The 25,647-nt window shown below is 42.3% G+C and overlaps 1 long non-coding RNA gene across 1 annotated transcript; it reads right to left on the reverse strand.

Moving 5' to 3' along the window:
* Window positions 1-4,186: 4,186 nt before the first annotated feature.
* Gm40509 lies at window positions 4,187-22,295 on the reverse strand. The gene is made up of 3 exons (XR_870587.1): window positions 22,234-22,295; window positions 22,070-22,159; window positions 4,187-4,408 (listed from the first exon to the last, which is right to left on the reverse strand). It is a non-coding gene; the product is annotated as a predicted gene, 40509 (long non-coding RNA).
* Window positions 22,296-25,647: the final 3,352 nt, after the last annotated feature.

The following is a 25,647-nucleotide window of genomic DNA, read 5'->3' on the forward strand; positions in this document are numbered from 1 at the left end:
TTGTGTTTTTCCACTTGGTCTAATTTCAGAATAAGCTCCCAGTTGACAAGAAACAGGAAAACAGGGGTGGCTATTTTAGAAGCAAGAGCATGAAGTGCATGTCTTGGAGATGGGCTCTCTACCACCCACCAAACCTGCCCCCCTCCCCACCCATGCCACAGGATGTAGAGTGGAATCCGGACTCCTGATGGAATGAGACCAGCCTACAAGCTTTGTAAATTTCATGATAAATGAGTAGCTTGGGCTTTCAAATCAGGCCAGGGCCATTTTGTTATCAAATATGCTTAATGGGAGTGGGAGGCAGTAGAGTAAACATTTGAACTATGGCAATAAGAAAAAAAAGGGGGTAAGATTCAGAGTAAAAATGCATTGAGTTTTGGGCCAGGCAAAAGTGTTGGTTCTGTAAGATGCAGGCAGGGAGACAAGGGCCAGGGGCAAAGGAGGGCCTAATAAGCACCCATTCTCCTCCTTTTCCTTTCTGCTAGCCAACATAACAATGTCCACTCTTTTCTGAGCATCTGCCTTTGTTTGACACTAGAGAAGAGCATGTGTCCAGTCCTTTACACGCATGTGCTCCTCAGGCACTAAGAGCAATGCTTTGTTCATGATTCCCCACATGACAGACAAAATCACAAGGATCCAGAGAGACGATATGTTTGCTATCATCTCAAACAAGGAAGTGATGGAGATGGGGGGGGGGGTGTCAATCCCATGTGACTTGACCCACCCCTAGACAGTAGCCATGACTAACAAAGCCTGCTCTTCCCTCTCCGTTGTTGTCTCAGCCTGTTGGTTTTATTTTATGTATTTCAGTGTGCCTGTATGCATTCTGAGATGACTGAGCAGTTCCCGGTGTCTAGGTGCCCAAGATAGAGAAAAATGTAGAGTGCAGGGCAGAAAAGTAAATAAATGCTACTCACTTTCTACGGGCTAGAGAGGGGTGGATACAGCAGGAATGCTGGGTATGGATCTGAACGCCAGTCCAGCTTCTGCCTCTACAAGAATCCTAAGTGCTTAGATGCGTATGAGAAAAGGACTGAGTTAAAGGAAATTTTCATTAAAAATCTAGTTGAAGTTTAAACTGGAGGAAACCACTCTTTTTTTTTTTTTTCATTTTTTATTAGGTATTTAGCTCATTTACATTTCCAATGCTATACCAAAAGTCCCACATACCCACCCACCCCCACTCCCCTACCCACCCACTCCCCCTTTTTGGCCCTGGCGTTCCCCTGTACTGGGGCATATAAAGTTTGCAAGTCCAATGGGCCTCTCTTTCCAGTGATGGCCGACTAGGCCATCTTTTGATACATATGCAGCTAGAGTCAAGAGCTCCGGGGTACTGGTTAGTTCATAATGTTGTTGTTCCACCTATAGGGTTGCAGATCCCTTTAGCTCCTTGGCTACTTTCTCTAGCTCCTCCATTGGGAGCCCTGTGATCCATCCATTAGCTGACTGTGAGCATCCACTTCTGTGTTTGCTAGGCTCCGGCATAGTCTCACAAGAGACAGCTACATCTGGGTCCTTTCAATAAAATCTTGCTAGTGTATGCAATGGTGTCAACGTTTGGATGCTGATTATGGGGTGGATCCCTGGATATGGCAGTCTCTACATGGTCCATCCTTTCATCTCAGCTCCAAACTTTGTCTCTGTAACTCCTTCCATGGGTGTTTTGTTCCCAATTCTAAGGAGGGGCATAGTGTCCACACTTCAGTCTTCATTCTTCTTGAGTTTCATGTGTTTAGCAAATTGTATCTTATATCTTGGGTATCCTAGGTTTGGGGCTAATATCCACTTATCAGTGAGTACATATTGTGTGAGTTCTTTTGTGAATGTGTTACCTCACTCAGGATGATGCCCTCCAGGTCCATCCATTTGGCTAGGAATTTCATAAATTCATTCTTTTTAATAGCTGAGTAGTACTCCATTGTGTAGATGTACCACATTTTCTGTATCCATTCCTCTGTTGAGGGGCATCTGGGTTCTTTCCAGCTTCTGGCTATTATAAATAAGGCTGCTATGAACATAATGGAGCATATGTCCTTCTTACCCGTTGGGGCATCTTCTGGATATATGCCCAGGAGAGGTATTGCTGGATCCTCCGGTAGTACTATGTCCAATTTTCTGAGGAACTGACAGACTGATTTCCAGAGTGGTTGTACAAGCCTGCAATCCCACCAACAATGGAGGAGTGTTCCTCTTTCTCCACATCCATGCCAGCATCTGCTGTCACCTGAATTTTTTATCTTAGCCATTCTGACTGGTGTGAGGTGGAATCTCAGGGTTGTTTTGATTTGCATTTCCCTGATGAATAAGGATGTTGAACATTTTTTCAGGTGCTTCTCTGCCATTCGGTATTCCTCAGTTGAGAATTCTTTGTTCAGTTCTGAGCCCCATTTTTTAATGGGGTTATTTGATTTTCTGAAGTCCACCTTCTTGAGTTCTTTATATATGTTGGATATTAGTCCGCTATCTGATTTAGGATAGGTAAAGATCCTTTCCCAATCTGTTGGTGGTCTTTTTGTCTTATTGACGGTGTCTTTTGCCTTGCAGAAACTTTGGAGTTTCATTAGGTCCCATTTGTCAATTCTTGATCTTACAGTACAAGCCATTGCTGTTCTCCCTGTCTGGTATTCATGTGACCTCTACTCTGTTCCAGGCTCTACATAGAAAATGAAGTTTTACTGCTTTACAAAGTCAAGTCTCCTACCAGAAGGACAGACAGAAGGACAAATGACCTGAACTTCAAAGTGCCCACGGGGGTGGGGGTGGGGAGTTAGTACTTGTTGAGAATACTAATTAGTACATGCGTGTTGTAGCTATGCCTTATATTCAATAAGGGAAGAGTAACATGGACTCTTGATCATGCCATTATCGTTTAGTGTGTAGCTGAGCAAACTTCTTTGTTTTGGTCCCAGATTCTCTAAACTCCACAGTTTGCTAATACCTCTGTCGTTGCAATTGAACTCAAGGGATTAATTTTGTGTCTGGCAGACAGGAGGTGCTTAAGAGATGTTTGATAAAAAGGAGAGGTGAATTTTTATACTAATGGATGCTTTCTTTCTACACACACTGTGCCGTGTGATGGTGAAGCTCTATTATAAACTTGACTGGATTTTAATCACCTAGGAAACTGCTGAGATACAGTATTGTGTATGTTTGCAGGGTAGATACACTGAGGAAGGAAGGCCTAAATGTGGGGGACATCATTGCAAGGGCTGGGGTCCTAGACAGAATAAAGTAGGGACAAAGCAGAAAGCCAACTATGCGCCAGCATTGCCTCAGTCCACCATGAAGTAATTCTTTTGCTGGGTGGTGGTGGTGCACGCCTTTAATCCCAGCACTTGGGAGGCAGAGTCAGGTGGATTTCTGAGTTCAAGGCCAGCTTGGTCTACAAAGTGAGTTCCAGGATAGCCAGGGCTATACAGAGAAACCCTGTCTCGATAAACCAAAAAAAAAAAAAAAAAAAAAAAAAAAAAAAAAAGAAAAAGAAAAAAAAAAAAAGAAATTCTTTTGTCATATTCTCTCCTATGGGCAGATGCCTTACTTATAAATACTCTCTCATTGCTTTTGCTAATTATTTAGTTGCAGTAACGAAAACATAACAAAAAAGGAGAATGTACCCTGGTATATCGTACTTTATGGAGTAGTTCTGACTATTCCAGTTCTCCTGTCTCACAAAAATCATAAAAACAAAACAACAATAACAACAAAACCTTCAGTGTCTGAGTTCTTGCTGCTCCTCTCCTCCCCCATTGTATTGTTTGAGAACTTCTTGTACCATAACAATCCCTTTAAAGGTCTTCTCTGGATACAGTCACATTCTGAAGCAGCAAGGGAATGGGTGTTTAAAATGTAAAGGCGGAGAGAGCACACAACTCAGCCCTCAACACCTGGGTTCATCAAAGTTGTTTAAATTTTGATTTTGAGAAGCCAGTTTTAAAAGCCGCCATGCTTCTGCCTCATTTGGCATAAACCTTAGTAACAAAATTCTACTTGTTATCACATAGGAATGCTGAGCCTGACATGGTGACACATACCTGTAATCACAGAACAGAATGAAGCAGGGTTCTTATAAGTTCAACTGAGCCTGGGTTACATAATGATTTCCAGGCCAGCCTAGGCTACAGTGTAACAATGTGAAGACCAGTATGGAAAAAACAAAACAAAACAAAACAGAAACAGCACTCCATACCAGCCAGGAAAGCAGATAGGGCAACTACAGATCTCAAACTACACCTCTTTTCCTTCACATCCAATCCCCCAATGTCACTCACTCTCAGCTCTGTAGCAGATCACCTGCTGACTCTCCTCCTTTCCTGCCTCCATCTCCCTTGGATCACACAAGTTTTCTCCTCCACACGTATCCAGCTGTTGCAGACCCCAACTCCAGCAGGCATTCCCTGGGAACCTGGCAGGCAAGGTTGTCAGAGAAACAAGTAGAGCATCAAAGCAGGTAGGCGAGCTTCAGATCCAATTCCCCAGTTTCATCGCCAGATCTATAGTGGGCTGCCTGTTGTGACTCTGGCCTCCAGAGAACTAAACAAATCCTGGTGGAACAATCTGTGTGCCCCCTCCCCTGCCCCCCGCAATGGACACCCTCAACCCTCCCTCTTCTAGCCCATCCCCATTTCTAAGTGTTTGCCTCTAATACCTATAAACATTTTCTACTTGGAACCCCCAATGGCCACATCTGGAAGGAACCCAGAAGAATTCCTTACCAAGCAACAAACAGCCACCATACCATCTTAAGAACCAGAGAGGCCAACAGAAACCAAGGAACAAGACACCCATCCAACAAAGGAAAGATAAGTACCTAGAATGACAATCATCCCAAACCCAGGTGCCTAGATGCCAGCATAGAAACAAAATCGATACCAGCCAGAAAAACATGTCTCCAGTAGAACCCACAAGCAGCACTACGTGGTCCTGAGAATTGCAACATAGCAGAGCACAAGACAAGGACCTTAACATAGATTTTTATAAATGTGATAGAAAGGCTGGTGAGATGGCTCAGCGGGTAAGAGAACTGACTGCTCTTCCAAAGGTCCTGAGTTCAAATCCCAGAAACCACATGGTGGTTCACAACCACCCATAATGAGACCTGACACCCTCTTCTGGCATGTCTGAAGACAGCTACAATGTACTTATGTATAATAATAAACAAATCTTTGGGCCAGAGCAGTCAGAGACTGAGCAAGCAGAGTTGACCAGAGTGAGCAGATGTCTTTAAAAATATTCAATTCCCAACAACCACATGAAGGCTCACAACCATCTGTACAGCTACAGTGTACTCACATAAATAAATAAATAAATAAATAAATAAATAAATAAATCTTTTAAAAGCTGAATATAATAGACATGTTAAAGAGGAAATGAATAGGTCCCATAAAGAAATCTATGAAAATAAAAACAATCAATGGAAGGAAATGAACAAAACAGTGTAAGACCTGAAAGTGGAAATAGAATCAATAAAGAAAACCCAAACTGAGTGAAATCTGGACGTGAAAAATTTAGGAACTCAAACAAGAACCTCAGAGGGAAGCCTCGTCAGCAGAATACAAGAAATGGGAGAGAAACTCAAGCATTGAAGATAACACAGAAGAAAAATGGATACCTGGTCAAAAAGTTGAACCTAAGAAACCCTAGGCAAAACCACACAGGAAATCTGGGAGACCAGGAAAATGCTAAATCAATGAATAACAGGGGAAAAGGAAGGAGAAGAAACCCAGCTCAAAGGCAAAGACAGTATTTTCAGTAAAATAACAGAAGAAAAATTTTAACCTAAAGAAGGAGGTGCTTATCAAGAGACAAGAAGTATAAAGAACACCAAATCGATTGGACCAGAAAAGAACTTCTGCTCAACACAGAATAATAAAAATACCAAAAATACAGAACAAAGAAAGAATATTGAAAGTTTCGAGGAGAAAAGAGCAAGTAACAAATAAAGGCAGACCTATTAGAATAACACCCGACTTCTCAATGGAGAACTTAATGACAGAAGGCCTAGACAGATGTTTCACAAACTCTAAGAGACCATAGATACCAATTCAGACTATCATACCCAGTAAAACTCTCAGTCACAAAAGATGGAGCAAGGAACATATTCCATGATAAAATGGATTCTAAGCAGTATCTATCTACAAATCCAGCTCTACAGAAGGGACTAGAAGAAAATCCAGACTGAAGAGGTTAATTGCATCCAAGAAAACATAGGAAATAATCTCTGACCTCCCAAGACAAAAGGGGGAAGACATCCCACACTACCACAGCAAAGTAACAGGAACAAACAAACGGTGCTCATTGATAACTCTCAAAGGCTATGGTTTCAATTCCCCAATAAAAAGACAGGAACAGATTGAACTTGAAAACAGGATAGATCCTTCTGCAGCATCTAAGAAACATAACTAAACATGAAGAATAGACATCAGCCCAGGGTAAAAGGATGAAAACAGACACTCCAAGTGAATGGACCTAAGAAACAAGCTAGTGTAGCTATTTTAGTATCTGACAAAATAAACTTCAAGCCAAAACTAATCAGAAGAAATGGGAAGGGCATTGTCTTAGTCAGGGTTTCTATTCCTGCACAAACACCATGACCAAGAAGCAGTTGGGGAGGAAAGGGTTTATTCGGCTTACACTTCCATACTGCTGTTCATCACCAAAGGAAGTCAGGACTGGAACTCAAGCAGGTCAGAAAGCAGGAGCTGATGCAGAGGCCATGGAGGAATGTTCCTTACTGGCTTGCTTCTCCTGGCTTGCTCAGCCTGCTCTCTTATAGAACCCAAGACTACCAGCCCAGAGATGTCCCACCCACAAGGGGCATTTCCCCCTTGATCACTAATTGAGAAAATTCCTTACAGCTGGATCTCATGGAGGCATTTTCCCAACTGAAGCTCCTTTCTCAGTGATAACTCCAGCCTGTGTAAAGTTGACGTGCAAAACCAGCCGGTACAGGCACTATATACTCATCAAAGGAAAAAATATGCCAAGAAAATATTACAATTCTTAACATTTGTATACCAAACCAAGGGCATCCAAGTTTATAAAAGACACTACTAGAGTTAAAATTATATATTGACCCTCACACTATGGTAGAGGGTGATTGCCAATACCCTACTCTCACTAACAAACAGGTTATCTAAACTAAACAGAGAAATTCTGGAGATGACTAATATCATAAACTTAATGGACCTAACAGATATTTACAACAGTATATACTTATTTTTAATACAAAGAACAAAGCAAAGTCTCAGATATCAGAAAACTAAAATAATATCCTGCTAACTCTCTGATCAGCACAGATTAAAGCTGGGTATATACCACAACAGAAAGCTTACAATTTCATGGAAACCGAACATCTCATTACTGAATGAAAAATACATCTAGAGAGAAATTAGTAAACAAATCAAAGATTTTCTAGAATTGAATGAAAATGAAAACAGCATACCCGAACTTATAGGACACATTGAAGGCAGTTCTAAGAGAGACATTCATAGCACTAAGTGCCTACTTAAAAAACAAAACAAACTGTAGAGAACTCATGCTAGTCACTTAAGAGCAGACCTGAAAAGTCTAGAACATCGAGAAGAAATGACACCACACCAAAAAGGAGTAGAGGGAAAGAAATGATCAAGCTCAGGTCTTGAAAGTAGAAACAAAGGGGGAAACTCACAAAAAGTCAATGAAACAAAGATTTGGTTCTCTGAGAAAAATCAATAAGATTGACAAATCCTTAACCAAATTAACTGAAAGGCAGAGAAAGAAGATGCAAGTTACTAAAATTATAGATTAAAGAGGGGAACATAGTGACAGATATTGAGAAAACTTAGAGAATATAAGGATGTAGTTTAAAAACCTGTACTTTACCAAATTGGAAATTCTAAGAAGAATGCAGAGTTTTCTCAATAAATTTCACCTACCAAAGTTAATCAAGATCAGATATGCAATGTAAACAGACCTATACCAAGATCAGATAAGCAATGTAAACAGACCTTTACTTCTAGCGAAATAGAGGCATTAATTAAAAGTCTTCCTACCAAAAGGAGTTCAGGACCAGATGGTGTTAGTACAAAATTTTACCAGCGAGCTAATGCCAATACTTCTCAAATTATTCCACTGACCAAGCCTGCTCAGTCACTCAATAGGATCTCCAGCAAGGATTGAAAAGAAAAAAGGACAATTAGAATCAACATTGTAGCATGACCACAGCCAGTTCTGAGGCTGAGGCAGGTTTATTTTTTTCCCAGTCTGCACTTATACCATTTTAATTCCATGCAAGTAATAAGGGCAATAAACACAAATAGTAAAGGAACAAACAAGGCAATAAGGAAATTCCTGTGATCACTCCTGTGATCGATGTTTCTAAGGGTTTATCAGGATGACCAAAATATGTGAGTCTACTTCCTTGTCCAAGCCCAAAATCAGATTCTTGCCTGAAGCCTACTTCTTTTGTTCCACCCTAAAATTAAGATTCCTGCCCTAACTTACTTCCCTGTTCTAGACTAAAATTAGATTTCTGCCTATGCTTACTTCCTCGTCACGGCCAAATATCAGATTCCTGCCTGAAGCCCATTTCCTTGTCCTTGCCCAATGTCAGATTCCTGCTCAGTGGCCCCCAAAGCTCTCCACAATCTCACAAAGTAGAAACTGAGGAACACTCTCCATTTCGATTTATGAGGCTACAGTTACTCTGATACCAGAACCACATAAAGACACAACAGACCAATTTCCCTTATGAACATAGAAGCGAAAAATCTTAACAAAATACTTGCAAACTGAATCCAAACATTATCAAAAAGATAATGCACCGTGATCAAGTCAACTTCATCCCAGAAACTCAGCAATGGTTCAACATATGTAAACTGATAAACAGATCCCCATAGAAACAAAATCAAGGTAAAAAGTCAAGTGATTATCTTGTTTGAAAAATAAAAGGCCTCTGACAAAAAGCAACATTTATACAATGGAACATTAATCAGCTCTTCAAAAATGAAATCATAAAATTCTCAGGTGAATGTAAGGAACTAAAAAAAAAAAAAAATCATCCTGAATCGGGTAGCTCAGACCCATATTGACATTAAATATGCTTTGCGATTGCTTCTATGTTTATTAGCTGGTAAGTCAATTATAAGCAAGACACAATCCCTAGAACCACAGATGTTAGTTATCAAGTTAGTGACAGGGGTGGGAGCCATCAGATAGCCTTAGGAAAGGGAAATAGAGTAGATAGCTATGGATGAGCAACAGGGCAGGGACTGGAATGAGAGAATCAAGCAGGGTGGGGGAAGATGATAAGGGTAAGGGAGGGAATATGAGGAGAAAAAGCTAAAATTGAGGGTCATGTGAACTTAAGGAAACCTAATAACTAAAGTCTTCTTAAATATAGACATCTATGAAGGTGATCTAAATAAAATTGCCAAATAATAGGAAAGCAGAACCCTAACTGGATGTCTTTTGTCACTCAGTGAAGCTTCCTGTGCCCAAATTTGGTTACATGTAATTGAGTGTTTGACCAAAGGGGTTTCATGGGAACCCCCAAACAACCCAGGCTGTTGTTGACATGATAGGATGGACACTCTCCACTACCCGACAGTAAATCCCTATTGCTGAGCACAACACCTACAGAACTCATTGACCAGGGAGAACTAGAACTGGTGCCCAGCTAGAGCTTTCCTTTCTACAGGCTAGTGTTCTTGGTACCATAAAGGACTCTGCACACTACCAAAGGAGAGACATAAACACCAACCTAGCCACAAACCCTTCAATCTACAATTCTGTCCTGCCTGTCAGATATGCTAGAGCATACAAGCTTGTGGGAGTGACCAACCAATATCTGATTAAGGACTACTCCGTGAGAGGAAATCCATCCTCATCACTGCTTGGCTGATGAAGCCCAGGATAGATAGCCCAGGAACCTTGGGTCATGTGGGGAGCGGGTGTGGCGGCAGTCCCAAAGGCGCCAGGGACTGCAGCTAAGTCATATGACTTGCACCTGACTTCCTCATATAAGACACAAACATCTTGAGTGCTGGGCAGGTGTACCAGGATACAGGTGAATCCAATTTGGTGGAGATTTGCCCCTGCTGCCCTGATTAGCTGAAGCTGTGTGCCTGGTGAGGTGGTGTGGCCTGCTGTGCGTGGATGGGAACTGAGAGTATAAAAGAGTGAGAGGCCCAGGGTTCGGGGGAGATATAAAAACAAGGGAGATATATAAACAAGGGAGATATAAAAACAAGGGAGATATAAAAACAAGGGAGATATATAAACAAGGGAGATATATGGAGAAAGAAGAAACAGGACTGAATAAATGTGTGCAGAAGGATCCTGTAGCAGCGTCGTTCTTCCTGGCCTGTTGAGTGCGCGCAACAAGTGGTGCTGAGACCCGGGACGGGACGAGAAGACCCGGGACGAGAAATCCCGGGACGAGAAAACCTGGGACAAGAAACGTCTTCAGGCATGAGCGAAGACCCCCTGCTACAGGGAGGATTCAGAACTGCATCACGGCAAAGGAGCAGTTAATAAAGGTTCCTGTAAAACAGACTGTTGAGAAGGATCCGGCGTGGATTCAGAACTCTTCAGCTGGGGAACGGTACTGATGAAGAGAAAGAAGAAAGATGAAGACTGAATAAACTGCTGTTAGAAGGACTGGTGGTCGTGTCATTCTTGCTGGTCGAGAGCAGATGCGACAATTGGTGTCCCGTACGGGGAACCGACTCCCCCACCGAGTTCAGAACTTTCAGCAGTCAGTGGTTGCCGGCAGGGTAAGTTCACGGTGAGTGAAATTTGCGACCCCAGGAGTTTGGGAAGGACCTCGGATAAAATAGAGGTGAGCATAAAGTTGCCAGGAAGTAGGCACAAAGTAACCCAGGAGTTTGGGAAGGACCTCGGATAAAATAGAGGCAAGTATAAAGTTGCCAGGAAGCAGGCACAAGGTAAAGATAGGTTCCTGGCTTTGGGACAAGATAAGGTTCATGGGTTTCAGGACAGATTAAGGAACTATGATAACCTCAGTGTAGTGATCAATAGATCCTCGCTGTGTAGTTATGCTTTTTTCTCCCGTTGACCCTTTGTGGGTAGGTCTGATAGTTTTGGTCTTGTTTGTTCTGATATATGGACTCTGTTACTGTTTGAAACTGTGTGTAGAGGCAGTCAAGACAGGTCAGAAAATCCTTATAGAGCAACAAGAAAGTATGTCAGAAGAGGAAAAGGGCTTAAAAAGAAAAAGGAAAAAGAAAGGAGACACAGTGTTATCAGGTGGACAGAAAGGACAGGACAACAGAGTCGAGGCGGAGGAGGAGGTGAATTAGCTTCTGCTCCCCCTCCCTATGCCTCCTCGGCAGCCATCTATGGGCAGACCTTCTGTCCGGAGGTCTGGAAAGAGGATAGATTCTCCTTGCTGGGATGTCCTATTTTCACTGATCAAGCTGAATTTGCATGGGATAGAAATATGCTGCTTGATCAAGGTAGATTTGCACAACAACAAACAGGATATCCACTGCAGGTGTTTGAGCAGGTGAATCAGATTCCTATAAGGGCGTGGAAATCATTGCCTAACAGAGGGAAGTTAGTGAAAACTTGACTCTCATATTGACTCCCCAGATGGACACACAGGTGATTGAGGTTGTGGTCTCATCACCACGAGGTATTGTGTCCATCTCCACTGGGGATCGACCGGATCAGGTGTTGATGTGGGCGAGAGGGTCTGTTTGTGTGTTCCCACAGGACCAGACGGAACCTCTTTGGGTGCCGGAGAGATTGGTGAGACGCTGCAAGAATGAGGCTCCTGATCCAGTTGCCCCTGTGGATGTGGTGGATGATCCCACAAGCACAAAGGATGGAGCCGAGATGAGAGATCCTTTCGGTATTCCAGAAGCCGATACCAGCTCGACATGATATTCTTTCCACACTTTTTGATCCCTGAATTCCCCTTAAAGATATAGCCCCTCTGGCTATCTATCCCTTGCTTCAGGGAAGATGAGCGGGGATGAGAGCCCTGGGATGTATGCTTGTTATAGTGTGTGTGTTTTTTGTGTTTGGCACATGTGTTAGGTGCAGAGTGTGCGGCCCGCACTTTCGCCATGGTAGCGTAGGCTTTTGCTGCAGTGGAGGCGGGACAATCTCCTCAGATTCGGTTTGCCGCTCTAAAAGAAATAATGCTGCTTTATGCCATGGGTTGCGAGGCTAAGCACTGCACAGAGGATAGCTTGCTGTTGGCATCCTGTGGAAGGCACGTCTGATTGCATGAAGGTTCAGTGTCCTAGTTCCCTTCCCCCAGGAAAAACGACACGGGAGCTGGCCAAGACCTCTCTGGGTGATGAGCCTAAGGGATGGTTTTGTGTAGGGCCCCTATGCTTGCACACTGGGGATCAGACCTCTACCTTCACCCATGAGGCTTGCTTGCAGCAATTAAGATTTGACCATAGATTAATCAACATCCTGGCCTTTTGATGCACCTGCCACAAGCAAAACACAATCTCCCCAGGTGTGGCTTGGCATGATAGAGAGGTAGTCAGTGATAAGACTCCCTGGGCATGTCACCAACCTAAGACAGGGATCAAACCAATGCTGTTTGTCACCCAAGGACGGGTAAGGGGCATGGCTGCGGGGGGCTATCTACAGACATTCTCTCTGCCAAAAAAGAAAAAAGGGGGAATTGTGGGGAGCGGGTGTGGCGGCAGTCCCAAAGGCGCCAGGGACTGCAGCTAAGTCATATGACTTGCACCTGACTTCCTCATATAAGACACAAACATCTTGAGTGCTGGGCAGGTGTACCAGGATACAGGTGAATCCAATTTGGTGGAGATTTGCCCCTGCTGCCCTGATTAGCTGAAGCTGTGTGCCTGGTGAGGTGGTGTGGCCTGCTGTGCGTGGATGGGAACTGAGAGTATAAAAGAGTGAGAGGCCCAGGGTTCGGGGGAGATATAAAAACAAGGGAGATATATAAACAAGGGAGATATAAAAACAAGGGAGATATAAAAACAAGGGAGATATATAAACAAGGGAGATATATGGAGAAAGAAGAAACAGGACTGAATAAATGTGTGCAGAAGGATCCTGTAGCAGCGTCGTTCTTCCTGGCCTGTTGAGTGCGCGCAACAGGGTCAAATCAAATACTTATGTTCTACCAAAGGAAAGTAGCAGGACAAGGACTTCCAGTGACATTCTTCTATAATCATAGACCAGGGCCTTGCTCAGCCGTCATCAAAGAAACTTCCTACTGTAGCAGATAGGAAAAATACAAAAAACTGTAGTCAGACTATATAGAGAGTGAGAGATCTCAGAACATCAACTTCTAACAGGATATACCATCAAGTCCTTCTTCCCAAAGCTCAGGGAGCCCTGCAAAAGAGGAGGCAGAGAGAATGTAAGAGCCAGAGTTAATGGAGGACACCTAGAAAACAAGGTCCCCTAATCAACAGGACTGATACACATATGAACTCACAGAGACTGAGACAGCATGCACTGGGACTGCACCGGTCTGCACCAAGTGGAGTCCTACAGCTAAAAGGAGAAGTGGACATATGTCCCCATCCCTAACCCAGAAGCAACCTCCAATTGATAGGCACTTGCAAATGATAATTAGTTTTCTTCATGGGATCCTCACTGGGAAACCTAACTATTGGTAAGTGTAAACCATATGCCCAGAAGTAGATGGTCCACAGAAAATGAACTCAACGTCATCTTTGAAGGTTCCTTGTTTCATAATGCCATGCTGGGCTTTTTCTTCTCTTTTCTATTTTTCTCTCTTCTTTTCTTTCTTTCTGCAAGGGCAGAAGGCAGGTATGAAGGGACAGGGAGATGAGTGGGACTGGGATGCATGATGTGAAATTCACAAAGAATCAATAAGAAGTTAAGATATATAAGAAAAGATATATGAGTTCATTACAGTGGTATTTATTCACAATAACCAAAATGTGGGAACAAACTATATTTCTGTAAATTAATGAATTAGTCAAAAAGAAAAAGTGTTACATATACACATTGATTATTAACATTGAGTATCAACTTGAAAGGACCAAGGCTCACTACATCAGTTCTGAGAAGGCCCTGGAGGAATTTTTTAGATTAATTAAGATGGAAAGATCCAGCCTAACTGTAAACAATACCATTCCATGCAGCTCCAGACTGTATAAAAATGGGAAAGGGAGCTGAGCATTCACTGGGAGCTATCTCCATCCTCCCTGTATTAGTTTGGTTTCCATTGCTGTGATAAAATCCTGAGCCAACTTGGGTAAACAAAACAGAACAACAAAAAAAGTTTTCTTGGCTTAGATTTCCATCTTACAGTTCAGTGAGAAAGGAAGCCAAGGCAGGAGCTCAAGGCAGGAATCTGGAAGCAGGAACTGAAGCAGAAACTGTGGAAGAACGCTACTCACTGGCTTGCTACCCAGGGATTGCTCAGTTTGTTATCTTTTCAACACATAACCACCTGCCCAGGAGTGGGCTGGGTTTTCACAGATCAAGCATTAATTAATCAAGAAGATGCTCTACAGACATGCCCACAAGCCAATCTGATGAAGACAATTCCCCAGTTGAGGTTCTCTCTTTTTCAGTTACTCGGTTTATGTCCAGTTAACAAAACTAACCAGCATGCTGATTAAAGTCACAATATGTGACTAGTTGCCGTGTGCCACTGCCACCATGCCTTGCCTGTGATGGTAGATTGTGGCCTCAAACTGTGGGCTAAAATAAACCATCCATTCCTTAGGTTACTTTCGTCAGGGTTTGTCAAAGTAACAAGAAAACTAATATGCATAAAAAGAAATATTGCTCAACCTCAAAAGAAGGAAATATTGGCACATTCTTAGACGAATATGAACCAGTAGGACATTTTTGTTGAATGAAATAAGATAGTTACAGAAGGCTAACTACGGCATTATTATTCTCATCGGAGCTACCTAATGACCAAATTTATGGCAACCAAAAGCAGGATGACAGATGTCATGCTCAGAGATGCAGGGCACCCAAGGAGCTTCTGCCAACTAGTACTCCATAGAGCAGGTAAGATGCACACATGTGCAGAGCAGCTGAGCAACGCTGTGTCTGTAGCTAATAAGCCTACACCATGCACTTAAAGCTCTATAAAGAGGGTGGATCTCATGTAGATGTCCTGCTAGGTAGCAGGGTGGGGCATAGCTGGGCCCACACAGCAGAGGGCAGTACAGCACACCCAGCAGCAGCTGCTGGATCATGTCCACAGGAGACCTGAGTGAGACAAGAGAGGCAACAGGTTTTATTCAGATCAACTCGGTTTTCATTTCATAACCCTGCTTTGTTGAAGTCCTTTTTTTTTTTTTTTTCCTTAAAAATTCTTGACTAGCGAGAGAAGTGATATTTTCTCTCTTGCTGTGGAGGAAGACAAAAGCACATTAGATACAGTCCGAATGCTAAGAGTATATACCCACAGGCCAAGCTGTTCTGTTAAAAGGTCTTCAATGTTTACTCTTTTAGGAGTAAAATAGGCAACATTCAAGTTCACCTGCTCTATGTCCTGTGAAAAGAGAGTCCACAGATGCCACACCACAGGGTAAGCCGTACACTATTCCCTAACAAATACAGAAAAAATAATTTGCACCTCCAAGGTGTCCAAGGAAGGGCTGGAGAGATGGCTCAGTGGTTAAGAGCACTGACTGTTCTTCTGGAGGTCCTGAGTTCAAATCCCAGCAACCACATGGTGGCTCACTACCATCTGCAATGAGATCTGATGCCCTCTTCTGGTGTATCTGAAGACAGCTATAGTGTACTTATATATAATAAATCAATAATATCTTTTTTAAAAAGGTGTCTAAGGAAAGATAACTGACATTTCACAGAAATTGGTACATCTAATCGCTCCTATATGTACTACTAAGGGAACTTGATTAGACACTCTCAAAAAGCCTCAGAAATACTGAATTCATATAAATTCTTTATAAGGATCCACTTGAAATAACTCAAAAGCTTCCAGAAGAAAAAAAAAAAAAAAGAACATTTTCTTACTGTGTTTTTTAAAGTGAAAACCACACTTCTCAAGCATATCTAAGAAATTACCTAAGCAGGATGATGGACATGCAGTGTCTTAAATAGGAACTGAGCCTTTTGTAAGTGCTTGCTCCACTTCAATAGTTTCCAATGGATCTGAGTTTCTTGTGCTGATCTGTGGTGCAGAGAGCTCTCTAGAAACTAGCTGTGGTCGGTTGGAGGAGAGAGTGGGGAACAAAGTCCTTGGAGGAGAAGGAACTAAGAGTGAAGGGGAAGAAAACAGCATCTGGCACTCCCCACCCCCTCCAATGATTTGATCTCTGGAAGGGATGCACCTGGTAACAAGAGTAAGCACTGGATAGGACCTGTTTACAGCTTTGGTGATGTGGCTGTCTCTAGAAGAGAAGACTGTCCTTGATTTCAGTGTCTTTAATACTCTTTCAGGTTCTCTCAATATTTCACATGCAGCCCTGATGAAATTCAAATAGTTAAAACATTTAGATTAGCAGTCTTTGCTGACCACATATTAACGTGTCCAGTTGGAACTCTTACCTCAGAAAGGTTACTGAGCTTCAGGTATGTGGGAAGGTGGATCGTGAAAGGTAGACTGATCCTCGGTTTAGCTAAAGGGACAGTGGGAAATCTACCTGCTCCCAGGCACCAGGCCACTGTCACACAGCCACAGTGCTCCAAAGATATGTGGCCATCAGCCACATAAGGGCAATGTCCCAAGCCCTTTCACATGTAGATGAGGCATCTGTAACATCTCAGACTAAGACAATGGGAGAAGAGACCTCTGTCTTATGGTCACATAGGCTCAAGACAGAGATCTCCATGCTAATGATGTACGGTAGAGGCCTGGAGGGGGAGCCAATAAGCTTTCCTTCCCAGACATTTCTCCCTGCAAAAGGTATTTAATCTCAGGCCCACCCTGAGAAGTGGGGTATGGTTTTAACACACCTACTTTCCACCATAACAATAATTTGGAACCATGGACTGTCTTTTTTCATTAGGATGCGCTGTGGGGAGCCATGAAGAAGGCCTTGACTAGAGAGCTGCAGTCTAGTCTCCCATAGAAGGCAGCTAGCTCTGTGCTCCCAGCCACAACTGCCATCAAGCCAGCTGTCAAGCCAAGGACTCTCCCCTTCCTCCTCCCACCCCCGGCCCCAGGCTAGACCCAGCCCTTGGACCCAGACTCTGTTCTTAGCTCTTCTGTGACTTCAAGTGGTGCTGAGTCTGAGAACCCCATGGCTCTGGGCTCATCACATACCAGGGGTGGAGGAGTCTGTCATGAAGGAGTGACTTCAGAAGCTCACCCTGTGGCAGTAGAAACCTGTAGTATCTAGTCATCACTATGACTGAGAGGAAGAAGAGAACAAAGGACCAGAAGCAGGACTGGGCTATAATCCACAAGGTCTGTCTCTACAACACACTTTTCCACCACCACCCAGCTTTACCTAGGGACTAAGAGTTCAAGCACCTTGTTTTGCGCAGGACACTTCAAAATCAATTCATAACACATAGCAAGATTCAGGACATTTTATCTCATCTTTGTCCCACTGTTCTCTGCTGTACAGTAGTTTACCAAATAACAACCAATGATCAATATAGAAATTAGCGCTGGCTAATCATCATGAAGACAGGTGATTTTTCAAAGCATGATTTGCAAAGAACGGTTATAAATAGACCTGTGTGGCAGATCAAACTATCAGATGAAAGAGTCAGAACATCTGGAGATAAAGCCAACTGAAATCATCCAATCTGAAGAACAGAAAAAAAAAAGAGAGAGAAAAGAAAAAGGAAAATACACAGAGCTTCAGGCATGTAATCTAGTAAGCCAATATATACCCCAGGGAAAAGAGAGAAAAGGATGGTAAATTATATTTGGATAAATAATGGCTAAATACTTCCTAAAATTGATAAGACATTAATAAACACATGCAGGAATCTCAGTGAACACCAGATAGGGCAAACACAAAGGCCCATATCTGGAAAATTGCAATCACTACTAACAGACAAAGAAACAAAACAGAAAGGACTCATCATAGACAAGGGACCCTTGATCAGGCTAAGTGTTGATAGTTCTTCAGAAGCCACGGAGTCCAAAAGTCAGTGGAACAATTAATTCTTAGCTTTTAAAGAGTGAGACTGCCAAACAAGAACTCAATCTTCAGAAATCATCTTTTCAAAAGTAAAGAGGAAACTGAAAGACTTTCAGGTGGATTAAAAACTAAGAGACTTGGCATCATTCAAATTGTACGGAAAAGGACAGTAGAGAGTAACTCCAACCTACATTAAAAAATAGAAAAGAATTCTAGCCAGGTTTGGTGGCAGATCTGCAATCACAGGACTGTGGAGCTTGAGGAAAGGATCAGGGACAGTTCAAGGACATTCTGATCTGCACAGCAAGTTCAAACTCAGCCTAGCATACCGGAGCTTCTGTCTCAAAAGCAAAATAAAGTATAGAATACAAATGAAGACAACAACATGGTGACCAAACAGGGCTCATTTGGGAAGCAGAATGTGTGTGAGTAATACAAGGTAAGAAGTGTCTTAACGGAGTCAGGCTATTACATGGAGACTAGGAAGCCTCCTAATGTCATAGAAATAGTCTTTATTCCACAACACAGCACTAGAATCATGTGCACAATTTGACTTGGAGAACTGAGACTGTACACTCTTCATCTTAGCTCTTAACACATCCATCTCACACCACAAGATTCAACTAACTACAGATTGAAAATATATTATTTTTTGCACAATAATAAAATTATTGAAAATAAATTGTTAAAAATTTATATATACTGAACACGTATAGATTTCTTTCTTATCACAGTTCCCAAAACCAATACACTATAACAACCACTTCCACATTCTTTACATTGCTGTAGATAATGTCTAGAGGTTAAAGTGTCTGGAAAGCAACTCTTGAATTATAAGCAAGTATTACATTGTTTTATGTAAGCAACATGAGCATCCATAGATGTTAGTATGTTTGGGTGGGCCTGGCAGCATCCCCACACACTATGGAACAATGATATTTGATTTAAAATTTTTAATGAATTAATTTAATTTCAATTTCAGCATCCATGCCTAGTGTCCATCTGCTATATCAGACAACACAGCATTAGATTTTTCTCTGTGGTGAGGGCTGGTGAAGAAGTCAGCACAGCTCAAAAAAGGGTGATTAGGCAGTGGGAAAGATGAAGGATAATTTGAAACCTACGAGGAAAAACAAGGACTCATGTCCATCTCTCGGTACTTCTGACTTTGATGACACAGGGGAACTGCAGAAGATACTGTTGTTTGCCTCAGCAATGCACACATCCCTGGCTAAGACCTAGAGAAGCTGAAGCTGAATCAGAAGCTGGAGGCTTTGCCATACTGAGTGTTGCCCTGATCCAACAAGTTAAGACAACCCACCACCAGCAAACTGATGCCTTTAAAGCAGCAAAGTGCTACGTCTTCTTGGTACATCTGAACTCAGATGCACACTGGGAAAGGAATTAAAGAGAGAAAAGAAAAGGGAAGGGAAGGGGAGGGGAGGGGAGGGGAGGGGAGGGAAGGGAAGGGAAGGGAAGGGAAGGGAAGGGAAGGGAAGGGAAGGGAAGGGAAGGGAAGGGAAGGGAAGGGAAGGGAAGGGAAGGGAAGGCAAGACAAGACAAGACATTATTGTTAGACTAATCCTGCTGATTAAGGACATTGAGTTCCTTGGGGCAAGTTTGATCTTTACCATCAGGATATCTAATTTCTGTTTGTTCTTTCTTCTTTGTGCATTATTACTTAATAAACCACAACCAACAGCAGCCAACAGCAATCATCCAACAGGCAACAACCAACAACCCATCTTTCCTCTCTGGTCCCAGCATTTATACACCCTCTGAAAAATTCCCAGAATTTCCAACATCACACAATCACAGAAACTGTCTGCCACTGGCAAAATCAAGCTCCTTTTAGAGCATGTGGCAAATCATAGTCAGCTGTTGTGGACAACCTGAAGCAGCCCCACAAGCCACACATGAGAAGCAAAAATGTATTCTTTTACTATTTCTGTGTTTTAAGAAAGAAACAAAAATTCTAAAATGGTCACTACAGGAATCTTGGTAATTTTGTATGGAATCTACTGGTCTACTAGGCTCACAAAAGAAGCATACCAACTTTTATTCATGCCTTCCCAAGGTTTCCCTCAACCCTAAGAAAGGCAGCATGGTTTCACAAGTTTGTATTTCAGTTAGGAATGCAAAGCTAAAACTTAATGTTACGAAGAAAACCTATAACCTTTTGTTCATCCCAAGAAGCAATGTAGGTCTTAACTTACTGACAATAAGTAAAAACCAGATGAGTGAATCAAACATGTCTGGCCTGACTTCTGTCCCTGCTGTCTCCGCACCTGTCATCCGTGTGTGGAGGAAGACTGGCAAAGTTCAAGTGACAGGTTGTCCTTTAAAGAGTAGTCACAGTACACCAAGAATTTATCTCCCAAAAGCTGTCCAAATTGTTCAGCTTTAGAAGCAACCTAATACTCACAGGAAAAAAAAATCTATAATCCCATTTCCACGTCTTATCAGAAGCCTGTGCGTGGGTGTGAGCCAAGACAAAGTGCTTTTATTAATGCCACAACCGGACACATGAGATGATAACATATGTTTACTTTGCAAGAGATCATGGATTTCACACTTCCACTTTGTTGTGAGGGTCTAGGTTTATCCATGTCTAACAAGAGCTGGATAAACTCAGGTTCTTCCTAAAATAACAATGATTATTCTTCACAAAGGGGCCAGAAACATAGCCTACACTTCAGAATGGGCAAACGGATTAATTCCCATCCTGTGGGCTTATGCAATGCGTCCATTTTTAGACCTGGTAGATTAACATCATCAAGCATGCTGACCCGTTGGAACAAGCTTATCAATCTTTCAAAAGTCTAGGAAAAAAATATGAAGGCATCAAAGATTCAGTCCAGTCTACTGTGGCCTGCTGGATCACAAAGCTGAGAGAAAATAAGTTGCAGAAAAGTAAAAATATGAATTAAAAAAAATGTGATTCCAATCTCTGCTTGGTGACTGTTTTCCCTCAAGCCACTAAGGCTTGGTGCCATCAGATGCATTAATGCTGAGACACTGGTCAGTGGTATGGGAGGAGTAGATGAGTAGATCCGGAGGGGAACAAGCTATGAGCCTGAGACTCATTCAGTGAATGCTTCAGGCACCAGTGGCGGAAAATGCAGAGCAATAAACTTCCTTTAGCATTGGCCTGACTGGAGGGGATAAACATAGCAACACGCTGAGTCACTTAAACAATGCAGAACAGCATGATGTCAGAATTCCACAGGGCTGCCCTGTGGTCCTGGGCTCCGGCTGGGTTTCCATGAGACTGTCTTCAGGCATTGGAGCTTCTGAATGAACGTCCAAGAGAAGCAGACCTCTGCGGCTCTTACTGAGGCTGTTCATTGTTAAGAACAAAAGTAATGGGGAATGATGATGGATGACCCTCAAGGATCACTAGAGCTGCTGTCACAGGCAGTCAGAAGGCAGAGCAAGCGTGGACAGGAACTGAGAAGGCATCCCTACCACAAAACAGCTCCTGATACGATTGTTGGCACAGAAGAATCTAGTGCTCTGGATGGAGAAAGACAGTGATGCACGTCTGAAATATAGGACTCCATGCTCTGTACTTGGAGTTGGAGCTCTTCTAAGAGCCATGGATTACAGGGCCCATGATTAGGACCTGGAACACTAATGTTGCAAACAATTAGATGCTCACTTGCCCCTCAAATGGACATATAATCTTATTAAAAGTGATTAAGTTTCTCCATATATCAATTTCCCCATCTACAAAATAGTAGTTATCAGTATGAAGATAAATTAAAATTAAGTCAGTCTGTAACCTTTAAATTTTTAAGATTACTGATTTTTAACTATATAGAAAATTATTTCTCTCTCCTGTAAACATCAATCCAGACCTGGCATCGTACTTTCATATCAGGAAGAGCTGCCTTCTGCCGTTTACCTGTGCTTTTCTTATGGTCTAACTCAGTCCCATCATCGGCTGCAGCCCTTACACACAGCCCACACAAAGGACATAGACTTGAGTCCAAGTTGCCAAATACCTTTTTCCTTTGCCTTGAGCTCAATCCACGGCCACGTGTAGCTGCAAAAGAGACAAGCTGCATCTATTCCCCAGCTGCCACTGGTGAAGACTGCGGAGAAGAAAAGATGATATTATAGGACTATAATTTTGTGATGGTTAAGTGAGCTAAGAGAGACTTAATACCTATCTTAGGGCCAGCTGGAAGACACACTCCATGGGTGGCTGGGATGCTGCCCTCCCTGAGCCTACAGAGCAAATGTTTGTGTATATGTTGTCAGGAAAGAACTACCACCTACCCCCAACTCCCCAACCCCACCCCCACCCCGCTAACCAGGCAGCAGAAGCAGAACATACAGATATAATACTTTCTGTGGAGTGTGGAATGTTTGGAATCCTGTGAGGGAGCAGGGACTGGTGGAGATAAGCATTTGACATAGGCACAAATTTTAAGAGGGTCCAAAAAAACCATGGTTCTTTTTTTTTTTTTTTTTTTTTTTTTTAGTCTGTTTGTTTTTTTGAGACAGGATTTCTCTATATAGCCCTAGCTGTCCTGGAACTCACTCTGTAGACCAGGCTGGCCTCGAACTCAGAAATCCACCTGCCTCTGCCTCCTGAGTGCTGGGATTACAAGGCATGTGCCACCACTGCCTGGCAAAACCATGGTTCTTTAGAAAAGTAGTTTAATGTATTTAAAAACCAAGATTAATGAAAAACCTAGGATGAACAATGCTTTATATAATGATAGTTTCTGATCCTGTTTTGCAGGATGCACCTCCTTCTCCATCCCTAACCTATTCTGGGCCCTCAAACGTCCTTCCTGTCTTGACAGCTTTTTCTCAGGCCTGAGGGATTTAATGCAGTGTTGAAAGGGCTAGCCTAAGAATCTGATAATAATAATCAATAATACATCAAAACTCAAGAAAATATGAGCTCCAGAAAGGCACACGAACATCCTCCAGTTGGATATCAACTTTAATGAGAACAGCAGTGGTGGCACATGCCTTTAATCCTAGCACTTGGGAGGCAGAGGTAGGAGGATTTCTGAGTTCAAGGCCAGCCTGGTCTACAGAGTGAGTTCCAGGACAGCCAGGGCTATACAGAGAAACCCTGTCTCGAAAAAAACAAAACAAAAAGTACAAAATCTACATTATCTAAATCACAAGGAAGAAATGAAAAGTTTCTACAACTATCACAAGACCAAGCCTTCTTTGATATTTTAGCTTCTGTCTTTCTCAAATTTTATGTAAACACTGTGTATTTTAAAAATGAATTCATCTGTGTAAAGTGCAAATTGCACTTTCATTTAACGCATGTCTCTGTTCCTGAACATTCTCCTGTAATTCCCCAAGTGTTGCTACTTGTGTGTGTTTCAAGCCACTGTGACAGACAGATACCCTTTAGAGAAGTTGTTCTATAATCAGCTGTTTGTTTGATTCTCACAAGTTATGATAGGAGAATCACTAGGCACTGACTCCTCTCCCTGAGGCTGGCTGTAAACAGCCTTCTGGAAAGTTCTCCTAATTAAACAGATAAATACCTTCCCATTCTCTTGACAATAATCAGCATAATCAAGTTTTTAAAAACTGATTTAGATAATGAACATGATGTTCACCCATATTTGATTGCTAATGAAGATCAGTATTTGTCTTAGTTCCTTTTCCAGTTAATGAGATAAAATATCCCAAAAAGCAATTGAAGGGAGAAAAACTTTTAGCTCTCAATGCAGGGTGCTGACCTTTGTTGGAAAGGAAATAAAGGAAAGGAGAGCCTGAAGCAATTGGTCGTATCCTAAGGGGAATCAGAAACAGAAAGTGAAGGCTGCATGCCTCAATCAACCTTTCAGTCTCCACAGTCCAAGATCCCAGTTGGGGATAGTGCAACCACAGAGGGTGGGGTTTCACTTAGTACAGTGAGGGTTATCCCCCACGGGCTTAGCCAGAGGCCCGTCTTCAAGGTGATTCTAGAGTCTGTTAGTTTGCAGCTAACACTAACCATCACAATATTTTTTTTCATTTTTATTAGTATTTGCATATGTGCATGGTGTGTACATGTGTGTACATATGTACGCATGCAGCTAAGTGAAGTGGGGAAGCTGGAGGTCAACACTGAATGTATTTCCATTTTAGTTTTAGACACAGGATCTTCCACTGAACATGAAGTTCACCAACTGGCTAGACTGTCTGGCCAACGAGCCCCAGGTCTGTCTTGTCTCTACCTGCAGTGTTGGGTGCACGCACATGACTCCACATGTGACTTTTTATATGGGCTCTGGGGATCTGAACTCAGGTCTTCGTGCTTGCACACCAGGTACTCCTGCCCAGCTTCCCAGCCGGTATTTGCTGTTCTAAAAACAATCTGCCCAAGGTACTCAGCTCCATGGTGGGTGTGATTCCTACCTATCTGTTCATTTGAGACTTCAGGACCTCAGCACAGCCTGGCAAAGTGCCCAATGAGTCCTGAATGAGTAAAATTGCTCAGCCACTGGGGAAAGGTCTTCCTATATCACAGAGATTAATAGTTTTCAAGGATTTCGTTTTTTCTTAGTTTATCATGTATCTTTGTTTCACTTAACTATCTTCTCACACAGGATTAAGACATTAAACTGGTGTTTTCCTTTGCATTAGAACTGAAAATGTTATATATATCCACACACATGTGTGTGTCTCTCCGTGTGTCTGATTTTCTGTGTATGTGTGTGCACAAGTGCACTTGCCTATGTGTTTGTGTCTCTTTGTGTGTCTAAATATGTGTCTATATATGTGTGTGTCTGTATATGTGCATGTGTGTCTGTGTGTGTGTCTCTCTGTGTTGGTGTATGTCTCTGTCTGTTTTGTGCATCTGTGTCTGTGTGAACTTTTGTGCTTGTACAGTGCACTCATTTTATATGTATACATCCTTCTTAAACCTTTTGCATTTTTTAGAAAAAAATATGATTTTATAAATCATATTAACTCCAAATGTAAACTAGAGAACATTTACTTTTCAATATAGTTGATAATAGTTGCATCAAAGAATTCATGACCCCCTAGGAGGGACAACAATATGAACTAACCAGTAACCCCAGAGCTCCCTGGGACTATACAAACAATCAAAGAAAACACACTCATAGCTCTAGCTGCATATGTAGCAGAGGATGGCCTAGTCAGTCAACAATGGGAGGAAAGGCCCTTGGGCCTATGAGGGTTTTATGCCCCAGTATAGGGGAATGCCTGGGCCAGGAAGCAGGAGTGGGTGGGTTGGGGAGCAGGGGGAGGGAGGAAAGGATAGGGGATTTTTGGAGGGGAAACTAGGAAAGGGGATAACATTTGAAATGTAAATAAAGAAAATATCTAATAAAAAAAGAAATGTAAATAAAGAAAGTATCCAACAAAAAACAAAAACAAACAAACAAACAAAAAGATTTCATGGAATTACTTACCCTTTTTCAACTGAAATTTTCTTATACTAGAAATGTCACTTTTATCTCAACATGGATCCATTCTGAATGTCCTACTGTCTTGATCAGGTCCATCTGTCTCTTTCCATTACTGCAATGCTGCTGTAAGGAATATTTAGACAGTGGAATTAGTAATTCATTTCTCATTACACATTTTTTTT

This window comes from Mus musculus, chromosome 9 (assembly GCF_000001635.26).
Source record: "Mus musculus strain C57BL/6J chromosome 9, GRCm38.p6 C57BL/6J".
Taxonomy (NCBI): domain Eukaryota; kingdom Metazoa; phylum Chordata; class Mammalia; order Rodentia; family Muridae; genus Mus; species Mus musculus.